General features: G+C 39.7%; 1 pseudogene; it reads right to left on the minus strand.

Annotated features, from left to right (window-relative positions):
* Positions 1-8545: 8545 nt before the first annotated feature.
* On the minus strand, positions 8546-15085 carry LOC147865585 (uncharacterized; annotated as a pseudogene).
* Positions 15086-16020: the final 935 nt, after the last annotated feature.

Consider the following 16020-nt stretch of genomic DNA (forward strand, 5'->3'; position numbering starts at 1 on the left):
GTAGTCAAAAGATGATCAAATGAGGGTAGCTAGGCCTCTTATTTATAGCGATACCCAAGGCCCCCAGGCAAGTTCACACTTGACCTAATGGGTTGTCTCAATCCCGAGGATTAAAAGTAATCCTCCCCTTCTTTACACTCTCGTTTAACCCTCACACTTATCCACGTGTATAGAATACTACGGTAAATTCTCACCACGGGATATTAAATGGTCATGCCCGTAACATACTCCCCCTCTTTAAAACATTGCACTCTTGCAATGGAAAGTTAAGGAAATTAGTTCTGAGAGTATTTTCGCGTTCCCATGTGGCATCTTTTATTGATTTATCCATCCATTTTATTTTAAATTCTCGGATTTCTTTAGTATGTAATTTTTTTGTTTTAACATCGAGAATTCTTTCTAGTACATGTGGTTCAGAAGATAATTCTTCAGAAGTAACCAGAGTTTCAGTTGTAACTGTATTGTCGCCAGAACCTAGAAGTTCTTTTAGACGACTCACATGAAAGACTAGATGAATTCCGACACCATCGGGAAGAGCGAGACGATAGGTTGATGACCCACTGCGTTTGAGGACTGTAAAAGGTCCACAAAACCGTGGGGCTAACTTAGCGCACTTACCCATAGACAATGGCTTAGAATTGTGAGGTACACGTAAAAATACCTTCTGTCCAGGGTTGAATACACGAGGTTGCCTATGATGATCGGCATAAAAACGCGCTCTATCTAGAGCTGTTTTTATATTATCTCGTGCAATATGCAACATATCTTGCATATCCCGAAGAAAGTTTTGCGTCCTTCGCAACTCATCATGATGTATATTAACATCAATCGGGGCTCGTGGCTGAAAACCATACATCAACATAAAAGGATTATATCCCGTCGACGTATGCTTGGAGCTGTTATAAGCAAACTCCAAAATTGGGAGATAACGTTCCCATTTTGTTGGTTTTGCACCAACGTATGCTCGAAGCATGTCCTCAATAATTTGATTTACTCGTTCTGTCTGTCCATCGGATTGAGGATGATCCGTGGAGCTCATGCTCAACGTAGTTTCTAACTTCTTAAAGACTTGCGTCCAGAAGTCACTAGTAAACTTTGGATCTCGATCACTCACGATATCCATCGGTAACCCATAAAAACGAAACAATTCGTCAACGAATTGGTCAGCCAATTCAGGAGCTGTTACCGTGGTTTTAGTAGCAATAAATCTGGCCATTTTAGTTAGTCGATCAACGACAACCCATATGGCATCATGACCTTTTTGGGTGCGAGGAAGGCTAAAAATAAAATCCATGGATATACTTTCCCACTTATTATTGGGAATGTCCAAGGGATGTAAAAGTCCTGCGGCTTTAAGTCGCTCGGCTTTGTTAACCTGACACTGGTGACATTTAGTCACATAGCTATGTATGTCAGGACGCATCTTAGGCCAATAAAATTGAGTGGAGATGAGAACGAGTGTACGATGTATTCCAAGGTGCCCTGCTGAGGGTGCATCATGGCATTCAAAAGGAATCCTCTTTTTGACCTCGGGTAAATCGGGAACACAAACCTTCCCATTACAGTAGAGCAAACCGTTAGCAATGTGGAAGTATTCCTTCGAGGATGTGGTGGTGTCTGTTCCAGACTCAACTCTTGCCCAGTATTTTGCAAAATAACTGTCATCAGGATACTTTCCTCGAAGGTGATCATAAAGATCTGATGTTATTTCACGGATGTTAAATTCACGGATGCGACTTAGTGCATCAGCGACAGTGTTCATGGAACCTTTACGATATCGTATGGAAAAATCAAAGTCCTGGATGAGATCAGCCCATCGTACCTTACGACCTTTCAGGTCTTGTTGGTCACAAAAATATTTCAAGGACTCGTGGTCCGTAGTTACCACAAAGCGATTTCCATAAAGATAATGGCGCCATGGTTTGAGCGCATGTATAACTGCAAATAATTCCTTTTCTTGAACGGTATACCGACATTGAGCAGAATCAAGTTTCTTACTCTCGAATGCTATTGGTTTACCATCTTGATACAAGACAACACATATAGCATAATTTCTTGCATCGGTTTTCAACCTCAAAAGGTTTTGAAGGATCAGGTAAAAGAAGTGAAGGAGCCTTGCAAACCAAGTCCTTGAGTTCCTTAAAGGCAAGGTCTAGTGTAGCATTCCACACAATAGGTTTTGTAGACTTACGCGTTTGACCTTTTAAAAGATCAGTAAACGGCGTCGTCAATTGGGAGTAATTACGAAGAGACTTTCGCAAAAACCCGACAAAACCAAGGAATGATTGAACTTCTCGAATATTCCGAAGAGTGGGCCAAAGCTTGATTTTCTCAATGCGAGAAGGATCAAGTTCAACTCCTCGTTCGGTTATGAGATGTCCTAGATAAGTAATTGATTTCTTGAAGAACTCACATTTTGAGATCTTTGCATAAAATTGTTTGTCACGCAATGTTTGTAAAACAAAGCGGACATGTCTAGCATGTTCTTGTAATGTACGGCTATAAACTAAAATATCATCCAAGAAAATAACGACAAATTTTCCAAGTTGTTCTCGGAAAATGTCATTCATTTCTTGTTGAAAAGTAGCCGGAGCATTGGTCAAACCAAAAGGCATAACCAAAAACTCGTAATGGCCATAGCGCGTACGAAATGCCGTTTTAGGAACATCGTCCTCACTTATTCGTATTTGATGGTAGCCAGTACGGAGATCAAGTTTCGTAAAATACCGAGCTCCTTGGAGATGGTCAATTAGATCGTCAGCCCGAGGCAATGGGTACGAATTCTTGATCGTCACTTTATTCAAGCGTCGGTAATTAATACACATACGCCATGTGCCCTCTTTCTTTTTAACCAAGAGAACTGGTGCACCCCATGGAGATTTACTATAACGTATATAACCCATTCGTAAATATTCCTTGAGTTGCTTAGATACCTCATCTTCTTCGGATCGACTTAAGCGATACGGAGGTATACTTATTGGTGCAACACCAGGTACAATATCTATATGATGGTCTATATTACGTTTAAGAGGTAACCCATCATGTAGTTCACTTGGAAAAACATCATGAAAATCATTTAAGATTTCATCAAGTTGTTGTTGTTCAAAATATGTTAATTGAATCGAGACATTATCGATATTGTAAATGTGAATGTCCGGATGAAGTACACAATAAAATAATGTAGAACAAGACAACTCAGATATTGATGGACACGAGGAAACAATCGAGAGGGATTGTTTTTTTACACATTGAATAAAATGCGTACAATCGTTCAGTACAAAAGAAATGGAATGACGAACCCAATCAATAAATAAAGAAGAGTTTTTATTATAAAACCAGGGATAACCCAGTATTACATCGGTGGTACAAAGATTCATTACATGGAAGTCTACTTCCTCTATATAAGTATCAATAGAAATTCCTAATGAATGAATCGCCCCGTTGATGTATTGTACTCTTCCATCAGCCAAGTGCACCGTGTAGGTGTGATCACTTACGGTGGGTTGGATTCCCCATATCTGAACCAAACGATCATTCACAAAATTGTGTGAGCTTCCCGAATCAAATAAAAATTGTACGGGAGATCCATTGATATACCCGTTTGCACGTAGTAAAGCATTGGGACCCAATACATAGTGAGGGAAAGAACATTGACAATTACTTAAATGATGTGTATAGACCTGAAGGACATTAGGAATCTGACCTTTATGGTCTGCAACTTTAGCTTTGTTGTCGTGCTCTTTCCGTTGGAGCTTTCGACATTGATCTTTTGTATGACCCTTCTTTTTGCAGAATACACAAAAAGGATGTTGTCGCTTACAATCGCGATCTAGGAATTCGTTGGGTGTCTTGCGTTTCCCAACAAATTGCGACTGCGTAGTCCCGGGCGCTTCGTTGGGTTTGTTATGGTCCTTCTTCGAAGTGCATTGATAGCGAATAACTATTTCAACGGCCTCTTCGAAGGATTTTGGATCCTTATCGTGCACTATCCAGTGATAGTCTGAATTGGGGATGCCATTGACAAAACAAGCTATCAACCAATTGTCCCCTTCTAAACCCGATTTTTGGATTTGGGTTCTAGCATGGTGAACATAGTCTTCTAGCGAGGAAAATTTCCTGCTAGAGAGGTTCATTAAAGCTTGTGTTGCCTCGGTTCGAGAGGGAGGTTGCAGAAATTGGCCCTTAAAAACCGTGACAAAATCTGTCCAGGTATCGGGCAATTTCCCCATAGTACGGAGCCCACGCCACCAGGCGGCGGCCTTACCCCCGAGTTCTCGGCCGACATATGCAATCTTCGTACTATCTGGCGTGGGATAGAGCTCAAAATGAGACTCCCATCGTCCCAGCCATGTGCAGATTGCTTCTTCGGTTCTTTCCTTTTTGTCTCCCGTAAATGGCTTAACGACAAATGATGGTTCACCTTGTCGCTCATTAGGTCTATTAGTCTCACATTGTAGACTAATGACACGTGCCTCGAGAGCACTTTGAGATTGCCGAAGTTCGGTCATCTGTTGAGCAGTGAAACTAAGGTATTGGGTTATTTGTGCCAAATACATCTCAGTGGACATTTGTCCAGGAGGATTCCCTTGAGTTCCTTCCGCTTGAGCGGATGACATCGGGTCGTTAATTGGAGCCATTAAAGATTATTTCTGGAAAAGAAATAGGATAAGGTCAGAGAGATAGTCATAACATCATGTCGTGATGTAAACATATCATGGGCAAACATTAATCGATATCATGATCTCACATTAATACCCCTCTAGACGTATGAGATGAGGTTCAAGATCAGGTTACTATGGTAACACAAAGGTGTTTTAAAAACCATGGGGGTGACAAATAAATGTCTTTCCCTGATCTCTATATCGATTTTTTCATGGTGGCTCCCCGAGGCTCAACCATGTATGTTCGCGTCATGAATAGTTTATACACGAAAAAAATGTTAACAATAAACTATGTTTCGGTGCCCACATATGTGGTTTCGGCTCTTTAAGTCCTATTACGAGGACCCCGAGGTGCACTTAGACCTTAAGTTTAAACATGTGTTATAGTCATATGTATCAAGGATATTGTATGGTCTTGGTCATATTTGAACTCGAGACCTCGAGAACAAATACATTAAACACTTGAGCCAACCAAGTAAGTTGCTCTTCTCGAATGCTTAATGTTTGATGCGTATAAGAGATATGTGAGGCAATTGATCATATATGTTTTTTTTAAAAGAACATATATGTCAAGGGTCCTTATTTCGCCCTCATTTACCAAAACTATGTTAGTACGTTACCTAACCTCAAGTCTCGTAATTACGATGGCATACGCCAAAGTGCAACCTAATGGTCAAACCAAATGAGCCCTCGTTTCGTAGTAGGCTCACGTGGACCATCACATGGTCACGTCATTACGAATGCCTCTCGTAAGAACGAGCTCATGGTGGCATCGTATCCATGTAACGAGGGAGGGATGTTGGATACGTGCGTCATTGGAGCGACCTCACTTGAAGTGGGTCAAGCCCTACGTACTCAACATCATTATGGCTATTGGCGTTTCTTTACGTAACGAAATCGAGGTCATCAACGGGGTTATCAACAATAAAAAATTGTTGAAAAAGGGATGGTGACAACGCCATTCTCACAAAAATGTGAGGACAGCCACCAACATCCTTTTCCCGACAAGGACAACTTTCGATATAATCACGTAATAACGAATATACACATATGTTTACTTATCATATATATACGATCAAATACGTATATATGTGACCACATATGCCTATATTAAACATATCGTTATATTAAATAGCCACAAATGATGTGATCGAGATACATAATCGAGGTATATACCTCTACGCACACGAAACATCCACAAATAAGAGATCATCGTAATACGCAATTGAGGTATTCACCTCTTACGCATACGAGACCAACCGCATATCGTTTACAACAAATCAAGGTATTAAACTCATACGCAAACGTAACATATGTTCGTGAACGTAATACGTAATTGAGGTATTAACCTTGTACGCATACGACACTCATCACATATTATTAATATGTCAAACGAGGTATTGACCTCGTGCACATATGTAAACGTTTTAGATAATCAATTAAAGACCACTACAACATCATTGACTTAATGAAAAAAAATGACATATAAACTAAACACATGATTAGATGGGAGAAGAGAGAATAGAAAAAAAATTATGGAAAGAGTTACCGAAGTTCTTTGTTGATCGTTGTCTGGATCAAGGCCGACCGCACATCGATCGATCACCATCAATCAAATGACAAATGAAAAACAAAGAAACATTAGTACATAAATCTGATACCAAATATTAGAGATCTAAGTACTAAAGTAAGCTTAAGATAAGGATAAACAAATGATAGATAGAAAGGAGAAAGAGAAAGAAGGGTGTCGATCCACCCGACCACCCCCGAGCGAAGGGATCAAGACGGACTCGAGCCTCAATCGGCGTCCCATACCACCGTTGTGGCGTCGAGTCGTACCTGGTGCTGGCGCGCTCGCTACAAGAGTTGACCCACCACAAGAGCAGAGTCTCGATGTAGTCAAAAGATGATCAAATGAGGGTAGTTAGGCCTCTTATTTATAGTGATACCCAAGGCCCCCAAGCAAGTTCACACTTGACCTAATGGGTTGTCTCAATCCCGAGGATTAAAAGTAATCCTCCCCTTCTTTACACTCTTGTTTAACCCTCACACTTATCCACGTGTATAGAATACTACGGTAAATTCTCACCACGGGATATTAAATGGTCATGCCCGTAACACCCATCATCCAACTCTTCTTACTCAAACAAGACGCAAGGTAAGCATTACATGGGATTATATCCAATGAACTAAAATAAATTGCACAATTGATACAAATTTGGTGACAAGTTGATGGATGATAAACTCGTGAAAACGTTTATAAGTTGTGAATTGTGCGATCCTTCATAGCTTGTTCATGTAGATAATTCTCATAAGCTTGTTGGTTAGTCATGATCTTGGAGATCAATGATGAGAATCCAAATCACACCATAAACGCAAACTCATGTGGGATGGAGCCACCCACAATATAGGTTACATTGCACATATGTGTAGACACCAAAATGTTATGCAGTAAGAGAGAACATATGGTGTTCCACATGTGAAGGACTTGACATGCATAACTCAACTACTTCACCAAGGAGATCGACTAGTTGCACAATGTCAAGCATTGTGCTTTGATGACAATAATGGCTACTCTATATCTACAAGGAAAATGGTGGACAAGGCAATCTTTGTGGCTCGCCTAGTCTAGAGTCAATCAAAGGGTGCAATCACTTGAATCTAAACCCCCAATGTACAATATATCATGTGGCTATGAAAGTAAGATTTTGAATAAACACATATATTTGAGGCTCTCCTCACCCTAAGTAACTATGCATTGTGGACAAGAGTTTAATCCTTGTAGAGAGGTTTATTTGCCTATGCTAAGCATAATATTAACTATAGTGCAGGTGAAGTCAAAATCCAGAACATACCAATGAAATTTTTTGTTGTAAATGTATAGATGAATATTATTGATTATGTATCACAAATTAGAAAATAGCATTATCATATGTTGGGAAGATAAACTTCCCAAATGATTTTATTGGGTGTGACCACTATGATTGCATATTAACTTGTCAATGGATGGTAATAAATAAGCACAATGTTACTATTATGAGTTGAATGTAGCATGCAAACTTAATTGAGAAGCAATCATGAAGTTCAAGAACCCTATTTGCAATATGAGCTCATTGTACCAAATAGATGGTCGTAGCAAGAAACTTGGAAGATAATTAAAAACAAGAATTAACAAAGCATTGATGTTGATGGCCTCTTTTTCTAAACATTTGTTGAAGTAAATACATACAAGATCAAAAGTAACAAAATGAAAACGATTTAGAGTGCAACGTACTCAAACTTAGGTTCGTGTGGACATTATAATCACCATCACTTTGAGTTGATTCATTCAAAAAGTAAATATTGCATAGAATTTCAACCAAAGACACAATACTTCATGCTATAAAAGAAATACATTGCATTCTAAAGATGACTTACAAGAAGGTAATATTACACCTTGATACGCCATCGATTTGTCAATGTTGTTATCGTTGTCGTTAAAAGAAACAAAAAACTCAAGTGCAAAATGACAACCACACTTACCAACCCAGCGATGTAATTGCTTAGCATTAACCAAGAGAAGGTGCCATAGCAATTTAATACACATTTTGTTGGAAGTGACTACGTTATTCTTATTCTATGACCTTTAGCGCCTTGAATGTCGATCAATCGATCATCATGGAAGATGGTCACTTGTGATGGATGGATATGGATGTGTGTGTGTGTGTGTGTGTGTGTGTATTACATACAAGAGAAATTTATTAAGACAATACTAGGAATAATGATGTTGATGATGATGATGTCAATGACAAGGTTGTTGACAATGATGATGAAGATGACGACGACAATTTGATGTGGACCTAGCTTCGGAATGGAACTATTACACAAGCTTCTTAAGTTCAATACTATCTTTGCCACCATTCAGAGGAGGAAGGGCTAAGGGGCTCAAGGGAGTCAAAGACATCGCTAGGGAAGCTCACGAGGACACTATCGGGCGTGCAAGATGTAGTCGTGATAGAGTCCATGACCTCTTCTTTGATGTTCATGTTCATGTGCAACAAAGCACTAGTAGTAGTAGTGTTAGTGTCATTGGTAGTAGTAGTATTGTTGGTGTCACATGGAGCACCCCCTAGTGTGGTTGAAGTGTCATGGTGGACATCTGAACTGCTGATCAAAGAAGATGTGAGCAAGGGGAGCTTGTCCCACTGGCTAAGCGCGGCGAAGCAACCCACGAGGTTGTCGTCAGGCCCAGGCCCAATCCCAATGCCGGGCGGGGGACAGAAGCCCACTAGGGGGCTGTCGGGTCTCCCTCCCGTCGAGCTAGTCGACGCGGTTGTCGGGACCGTGGAGCAGCAGCTGTCATAATGCATCATGAGGAAGTCGGAGAGGTAGTCGGACGCGGACACCGCACAGCCCGATCCGGTCGGCAGCTCGCCCCCGTACAAATCGTGCTGCCGGAACATCAAGTGCTGGATGTTATTCTCGCTCTCGGCCCCGACCTCACCTCCTCCACTCGGACGATCGCCATTGAGGTGGAGCAATTGCATATGGTCCAGTGAGCTCTTCTGATCCACAATGTGGCTACCACTATTGTTGTTCCGATCGAACTGCCCCATGCCCATGCCAATGCCCATACCTGCACTATCGTTGTTGTTGTTGTTGTTGTTGTTATCGATCCTCGGCCTCGTATACCTCGGCCTCCTGTTCTTCACCGACCTCAAGCTCTTCGACACCATTGCGGCAGCGGCAGCGGCTGCTGCGCACTTGCTACTGCTACTACTATCGCCATTGTTGTGATCCATTGGGGAGGAAGTCGAGGAATTGTTGTCATGCTGGAACGTTGAGGAAGTGTCCATGAAAGCCGCGCCTTGGACAGCCTCATTGGGTACCAGGTCATTGAGCTTAACCATGAAGAGGTCATTGTGGTTGTGGTGGTGGTGGTGATGGTGGTGGTGATCTGAGCAAGCCAATGTGTTGTTTCCATGGGCAGTCGACAACGTGGCAGGCTTATTGTTGGCGATGTTGTTATTCATGATGTTGTAACCACCACCGGGGTGTCGGAGGCGGCGAAGGTCCGACACCGGTTGGCCTCGTATGTAGAGTTGGTCTACTTCATTGTTGTTGTTGTTGTTATTATTATTGGTGTATCCTCGAGTTGGGCTAGTGTGAACCTGATTAAGCATTTAAACTTGTAATTAACACATGTGAGATTAAGACACTCTCACCCATGTTGTAATTGCGATTAATGAGGACAACATTAACAAACCACCACCTTAAGTTTTCCATATTTTACCAAAACGCTGCCCTTAAAAGCTTTAGAGTATGTATGGGCTAAGACTTTATTCCCCTATATGTTTTGGATATTCCCACGTAATGCCCCTAGAGTATCAACTAGATTACAAACATTTGCACGAAAACCCCATGATGATACCAAATATTTGTGAGAATGCCCCCCAAGTTGTAGGGTGAACACTTGAAATGTTACGATATTTGCACACTTGATTTTATCTTGTTCAATGCGATTAATATTTATTTCTGTTCATTGAAATTTTAGCATCTTAAACATGTAATTAACTAGAGATTTCCCAAATTTCAACTTTATATTAGCAATTTGCTTTTAAACACATATTAAGCATATCATGTTTGTGAGACATATGGATTACATTTATCATTGATTACTTTCCTAAATTGGTCAATTGTGATAAATTGGTATTGTCATCTCCATCGAGCTCGGCGCTTTACATGGGTAACATGGCATTATGATTGATCGTCGTCAATTCAACAAGAAGTCCAAACTGCATGATCTTCATTTATCTTCTTCGCTTTGATTTGTGTTGTGCAAGGTGTTCTTACACAATATAGGGAATCCATGTTTCATATTTGAATGGTGCAAATATGATAGTTAAGGAGATTCCTATGGCATATCATGATTTATTTTGCTTTCATTTGATCATTAATGTCTCAATGTGTATACACCTTTCTTTCCTAACTAAAACTAAGACAAAAGTAGGGAAAGCATGTTTCATATGTGAGTGGTATAAATACAAATTTACAATGTAGTGAGGCATATTGACTCTAAGAGGGGAGACTAACTCCATGTTTCCATGCCCAATGAAGCACTCATCAAGGATCACTGGTCATGTTTGTGTACACGTGTCAATGAAAATGCACATTGTGTCATCATGACACAACTTTGTATGAACCATAAACTACCATCTTCAAGGTGCATTGTTTACGGTCAATTATTCCTATACTAGATTAGTAATGATGATTGCAATCTTCGACACGGAAGGATGATCAAGGCCACATCTTCTTGAATGTATTGGACAATAACATAGCATTGACTTCTTGTTGGCAAGGATGGCCTTTGGTACTTAAGCTCTTTGACGGTATGTGGTTGTAGACAAGGAGATGCATCTTCCAGCCAAAAAGCTTTGACAAGCATACTTAGTTGATTCCAATATTGTGAGTGGAAAATGTTTCTTAAAATGGAGCTTGGCTAGAGTATCAAGTGAGAAGTTTGTGGAACTTGTGGCTCTTCCACTCCTTTTCATAAGATAAAAATAAATGAAAATTTTGGTGGAGGGACAACAAATTAAGTATTTTCCAAAGGCGATTTATTGTTGTCAATGTATTGTATGCAATGTGTTTGCCATGATACCATAGAAGGCTAAACATGGTCCTTGGGACCTTGACCAGGCTCAACCGATAGTGTATATTATCATTGAGTACATATGTTAAACTTCAACTTGACCTCTTTCTTTGAGAAGTAATGATTTTGTTAACTTCCTCGTGTATCTTTGTATTGACCCAACACTATCCCTTCTTAATCACATATGATAATGTCAACCATGATTGTAAAACTCTCAATCGTGACTTAAGGATATTGTTAAACGAATAGAGGTGATTGAGCTAATGTACCTGGAACGCAAAGTCGTTGAAGCAATGTGCGTTTCCAAGATGATCAATGTGATCCATACCATCCGAACCATACATAGTACCGCCATTACAACTTGTAGAATCGGTACCCTTGGGGCGTTGCAAGGCACGAAGCAACCTCTTCTGACGCGTGCTCCAAAAGTTCTTCACATCGTTGTCGGTTCTCCCCGGTAAGTACGAGGCAATCTTGGCCCACTTATTGCCCAACTTGGCTTGCATCTCCACGACCAACTTTTCTTCTTCCGGAGAAAACTTGCAACCACTACAATGACACAAAAGTGACAATTAGAAAGGTTACAGCCCACATGAAACACATATTATGATTTCAAGAGGTATGTATAGACCTTGCATGAGAATGGACCCATATCACATATCCATGTTCTTTGTGCATTAATTGCATGTTGTTCTTTCTAATGAACTACCTATGTAGTTTCTCTTAATAATTTGGAGATGAGATGAGAGTGACCTGATTTGAATTTCAAATAATGTGTGTGTATGTGTGAGTGAGAGAGAGTCTAGCATGAATGAAGTGAAGTGCATTACCTCTTGAGGTCGGGTTTGAGCTTGTTAACCCATCGGAGGCGGCAAGATTTTCCGGTTCGGGGGAGGAGGCCTTTGGAGCGGATGGAGCTCCAGTCACGTGGCCCGTATTGGTTCACATAGTCCACCAGGATCTCGTCTTCCTCCGGCATCCATGGCCCCTTCCGTAGTAACACCGGCACCTCCTCCGCCTCCGGCCCCCCGGCACCACCTTTCGCCGCCATTCCTTCTTGTAAGAATTATTAACAATGCCACCGAAAAATAACCCCCGATCCACAATCTAGTATAATGCTCGTTGATTATCGGAATTCTCTTCCCCCCCCAACCCCCCCCCAAAAAAACCAATTCCGTATCCCGACCTGTCCCCGATAATCTAATCTATCCAGAAGATCCCAATTGTCGACCGGAGTCCAATGATTCCATCAGATGTCGCCCGAATCACAACCTAAAGATGATCAGGTTATTTTCGATCGAAACGAAACCGATCGGAAAAGAAAATTCACCATGTTTGATCGATTGGGATCGCTTGTGGTGCAACCGAATCAGAAACAAGGAAAAATGGCAGGATGAAAATGCATGACCAAATCAGAGATTCCAAATGGGGATTGATTGAGGAATCAATTCAATTCAAAATCCGGTATGGAAATCCAAGCGATGATGATGATGATGAAAGTGACGGTGATGGTGATGGAATCCAAAGTTGGGATGGAAGCCCACATTGCTGCTTCAAATTCCTGAGGATCACATCAAGATTGTATATATGTATGTATGTATGTATGTATATACCCATATAAATGCATATATATACATATATAGGTGGTGTGCTCTGTTTTTTTAATGCGCAGCAAACAATTAATGAAGTGAATGGATGATGGAAAGAGACAGAAATATGAATCAGGTGGAGAGCCGGGCACATGCGACCCCACCTCCCCGGAAGAAAGGAACAAAATCAGGTAAAAGAATGCTGCAGAAAAGAAGGAAAAGGAAAAGGAAAGAAGAGAAGAGAAGAGAAGAGAGAGAGAAGGGAATTGGGAAAGATGTCTGCAAGAATTTAGAGAGGGGCAGGGGAAAGAAAGGGAAGGGAAGAAGAATTGGAAGAGAGAGGAAAAGGAAAATAAATAAATAAAAGAAAGAGAGAAGAAAATGGCAGTTACAGAAGAATGTGACTACATACTACTACTACTACTACTACTAGTGCCTAATTAATTCAATGGACTCTCTCTCTACACACACACACTCATTTTGCTTCTGCTCTTCCTCCAATTTTAGCTGCTTCCATTTTTCTCCCCCATTTATTCACTTATTTGTTTATTTACTTATTTATTTATTTATTTTAGCACCTTCAATTCCAAGTAGAGAGAGAGAGAGAGGGAGAGGGAGAAACAGAGACCCTTCACATCTCCGACGGTTATCATTATTATTATTGTTGTTGTTATTTATAATTCAATTAATAACGCTTTTTTTCTTGATTACTATTATTTGCCTTCTAAATCGCCTCCTAATTACTCCATTTTTTGTTTTCTAATTAGAGAAGCAAAAAATACATTAGGAACAAAACTAATCATTGTACATCCCACATACACACAAAGACACCCTCCCTATTGGGCTCCCCCCACATTCCCATGGCTTCTTTCATCGATGACATTGAAACCCTAGCCATCCACTCAAGGCATGCGTATCGATTTGGTAACAATTTAAGATCTACATTTGGACTAGGAAAAATATCGGCGAATTCATCGACTTCCTCCTCCCTCCCTGTTATAGGTCTAACCTTATAGACCAATTCTCTAGGTAGTTTTAATGGGTTAGAGTAGAGTAGTTAGGAAATTGATTATTCTAGGTATCGGGACAAATGTATATGGACCTATAACATGTGTCATCAACCCATGAAGTATCTATCAGCAACAAGGGAAACATATGTTTATCTTAACCACACAGCTTATGTATGCATCACTTGCATTAATATGCATCCTTATAATACCCTTGCATTGAAATTATAACAATGGCCTCATAAGAAAGAGGAGTATACACTTACATGAGACTTGGTATGTACTTTCTCAACTATGTATGTACAACTTTTCTTTCTTTCTTTCTTTTTAATATGTATAGTATACATTTACTTACATGCGAGAAACCCTCACTCTAAGATGGAAAAAAAATCCACAAAGATTCCATCATACATAGGGTTATCCATCACAACTACTAAAAACATGTGAAGAGGAGAGCGTATTTGCCCTTTTATGTTTGTTTCAATAACAAGTAATCATAAAATGCTCCGTAGGGAGAATTCGAACCAAATGTAATAAGTATTGCAAACATGTCTGAATTATAAATTATTTACTATGATCCCAAATTATGTAGGATGCACAATTTTGGCTAGATGTCTTCACACGCACAAGTGTTTGCATGTAAATTGATATATTTCCTTCCAATGTTTCCACAAAAACTAACTAAAGGTTGAAATCAGTAAGTGTTTCCTCATTTATGCATAACAAGCATTCCCTAAATATCCAGTTCCATTCATGACTAATCATTGTTGAGAACCAAACCTTAACAAAATGCTCATTTGAATTTAGTTTATCTTGATGTGCACTTCTAGATCCGATATTCAAAGCTGGTTGAAGTATTGTATCAAGAATGCAATTCCTTTACCACACATATTTTGTGGAAAATATAAGCCTAAATATTTAGAGTGCAAAGATGTTATTTTTTCCTTGATACACATTGATGCATATGTGTGATTACACTATGAATAGCTTTAACAATCAACCATCTACAACCACATGCCATTCTCATTTATAACATATCTATATCTCAAGCTCTTCAGCGGAAAAACTAATAAAAATCCCTCAAAAACGTTTGCCACTTACAGATGATACACTTTTTGCTAACACTAAATATGGATGTAAATTCTTCACGTGTAAACCATTGTACAGCCCCAAAACATAGCATGACTGTGGAACCATGGTAACATTACAAACATTAATGGGAATATGATAAACAACATATTCCAATAGACAATCACAAAACTTCCCTCTGATGGAACAAGATAAACACCCAAATATGTTGGACATCAATGTAATTAGCAAAAAGATAAGTGAGAAACATAAATAAGAGCATAGGATGGGCTACAAAAAGCCTACCACCCTAGTGAAGTCTAATGATGGTTTTCATATGCCCTCCCATGTAGCCTTACAATTTTGAATTGTTCAAATCAGCACCTCCAGTTACACACATTTACCATTCAACAATCCAATTTCCCCAAGAAGTGGATCCAACTCCTAAACAATAAAAATGTAGGCCATTGAAATTTTTCACACATTTACCAATCAATGCCTCCAATTTCCCCAAGATTTCGATCTGATTCCTAACCAACAATGTTGGTCTTCAATATCACACTACCATGTCCTCAATGTTCCTTCTATTTATAACAGTTGGCAAATTGCAGGGCAACACATAAGTAGGAGGTTGAAGAGTGGAATAGAGGAGAAGAGTCAGGAGAATCATCCTAAGTGCAGATGAAAGGAAACTGAAATCGTTGGATGTGCTCTTTCCTGACAAAGAATGCAAAGGTATTCTTACGAATTAACTAGTGGGAAATAGTCTATTAGAAAGCTTTAATTATATGCATTGGACTTAACATATGACAGGCGTTAATTAACCTGACAAAATATCAAGGTAAAAAAAATCGAAAGGAATCAAGGTGTGGAAGCAATCAAATTAATCAACAAACAGCTGTAACTGTGAAGAATATAATGCTTCCCATAAAAATAAAAATCTTCAATAAATCAAAATTGTGAGAATGAGAGCAGAGTCGTTGTGAAGGAAAATAGAGGCAGTCATCCTAACCACAATTTGCATTTTTTCTCCAAACAAAAAACAAACCCCACAACACTTTCAG

Source organism: Azolla caroliniana, unplaced genomic scaffold, assembly GCF_043228905.1.
Source record: "Azolla caroliniana isolate FFs.n. ecotype wild unplaced genomic scaffold, voAzoCaro1.0.p SCAF_4, whole genome shotgun sequence".
Taxonomy (NCBI): Eukaryota; Viridiplantae; Streptophyta; class Polypodiopsida; order Salviniales; family Salviniaceae; genus Azolla; species Azolla caroliniana.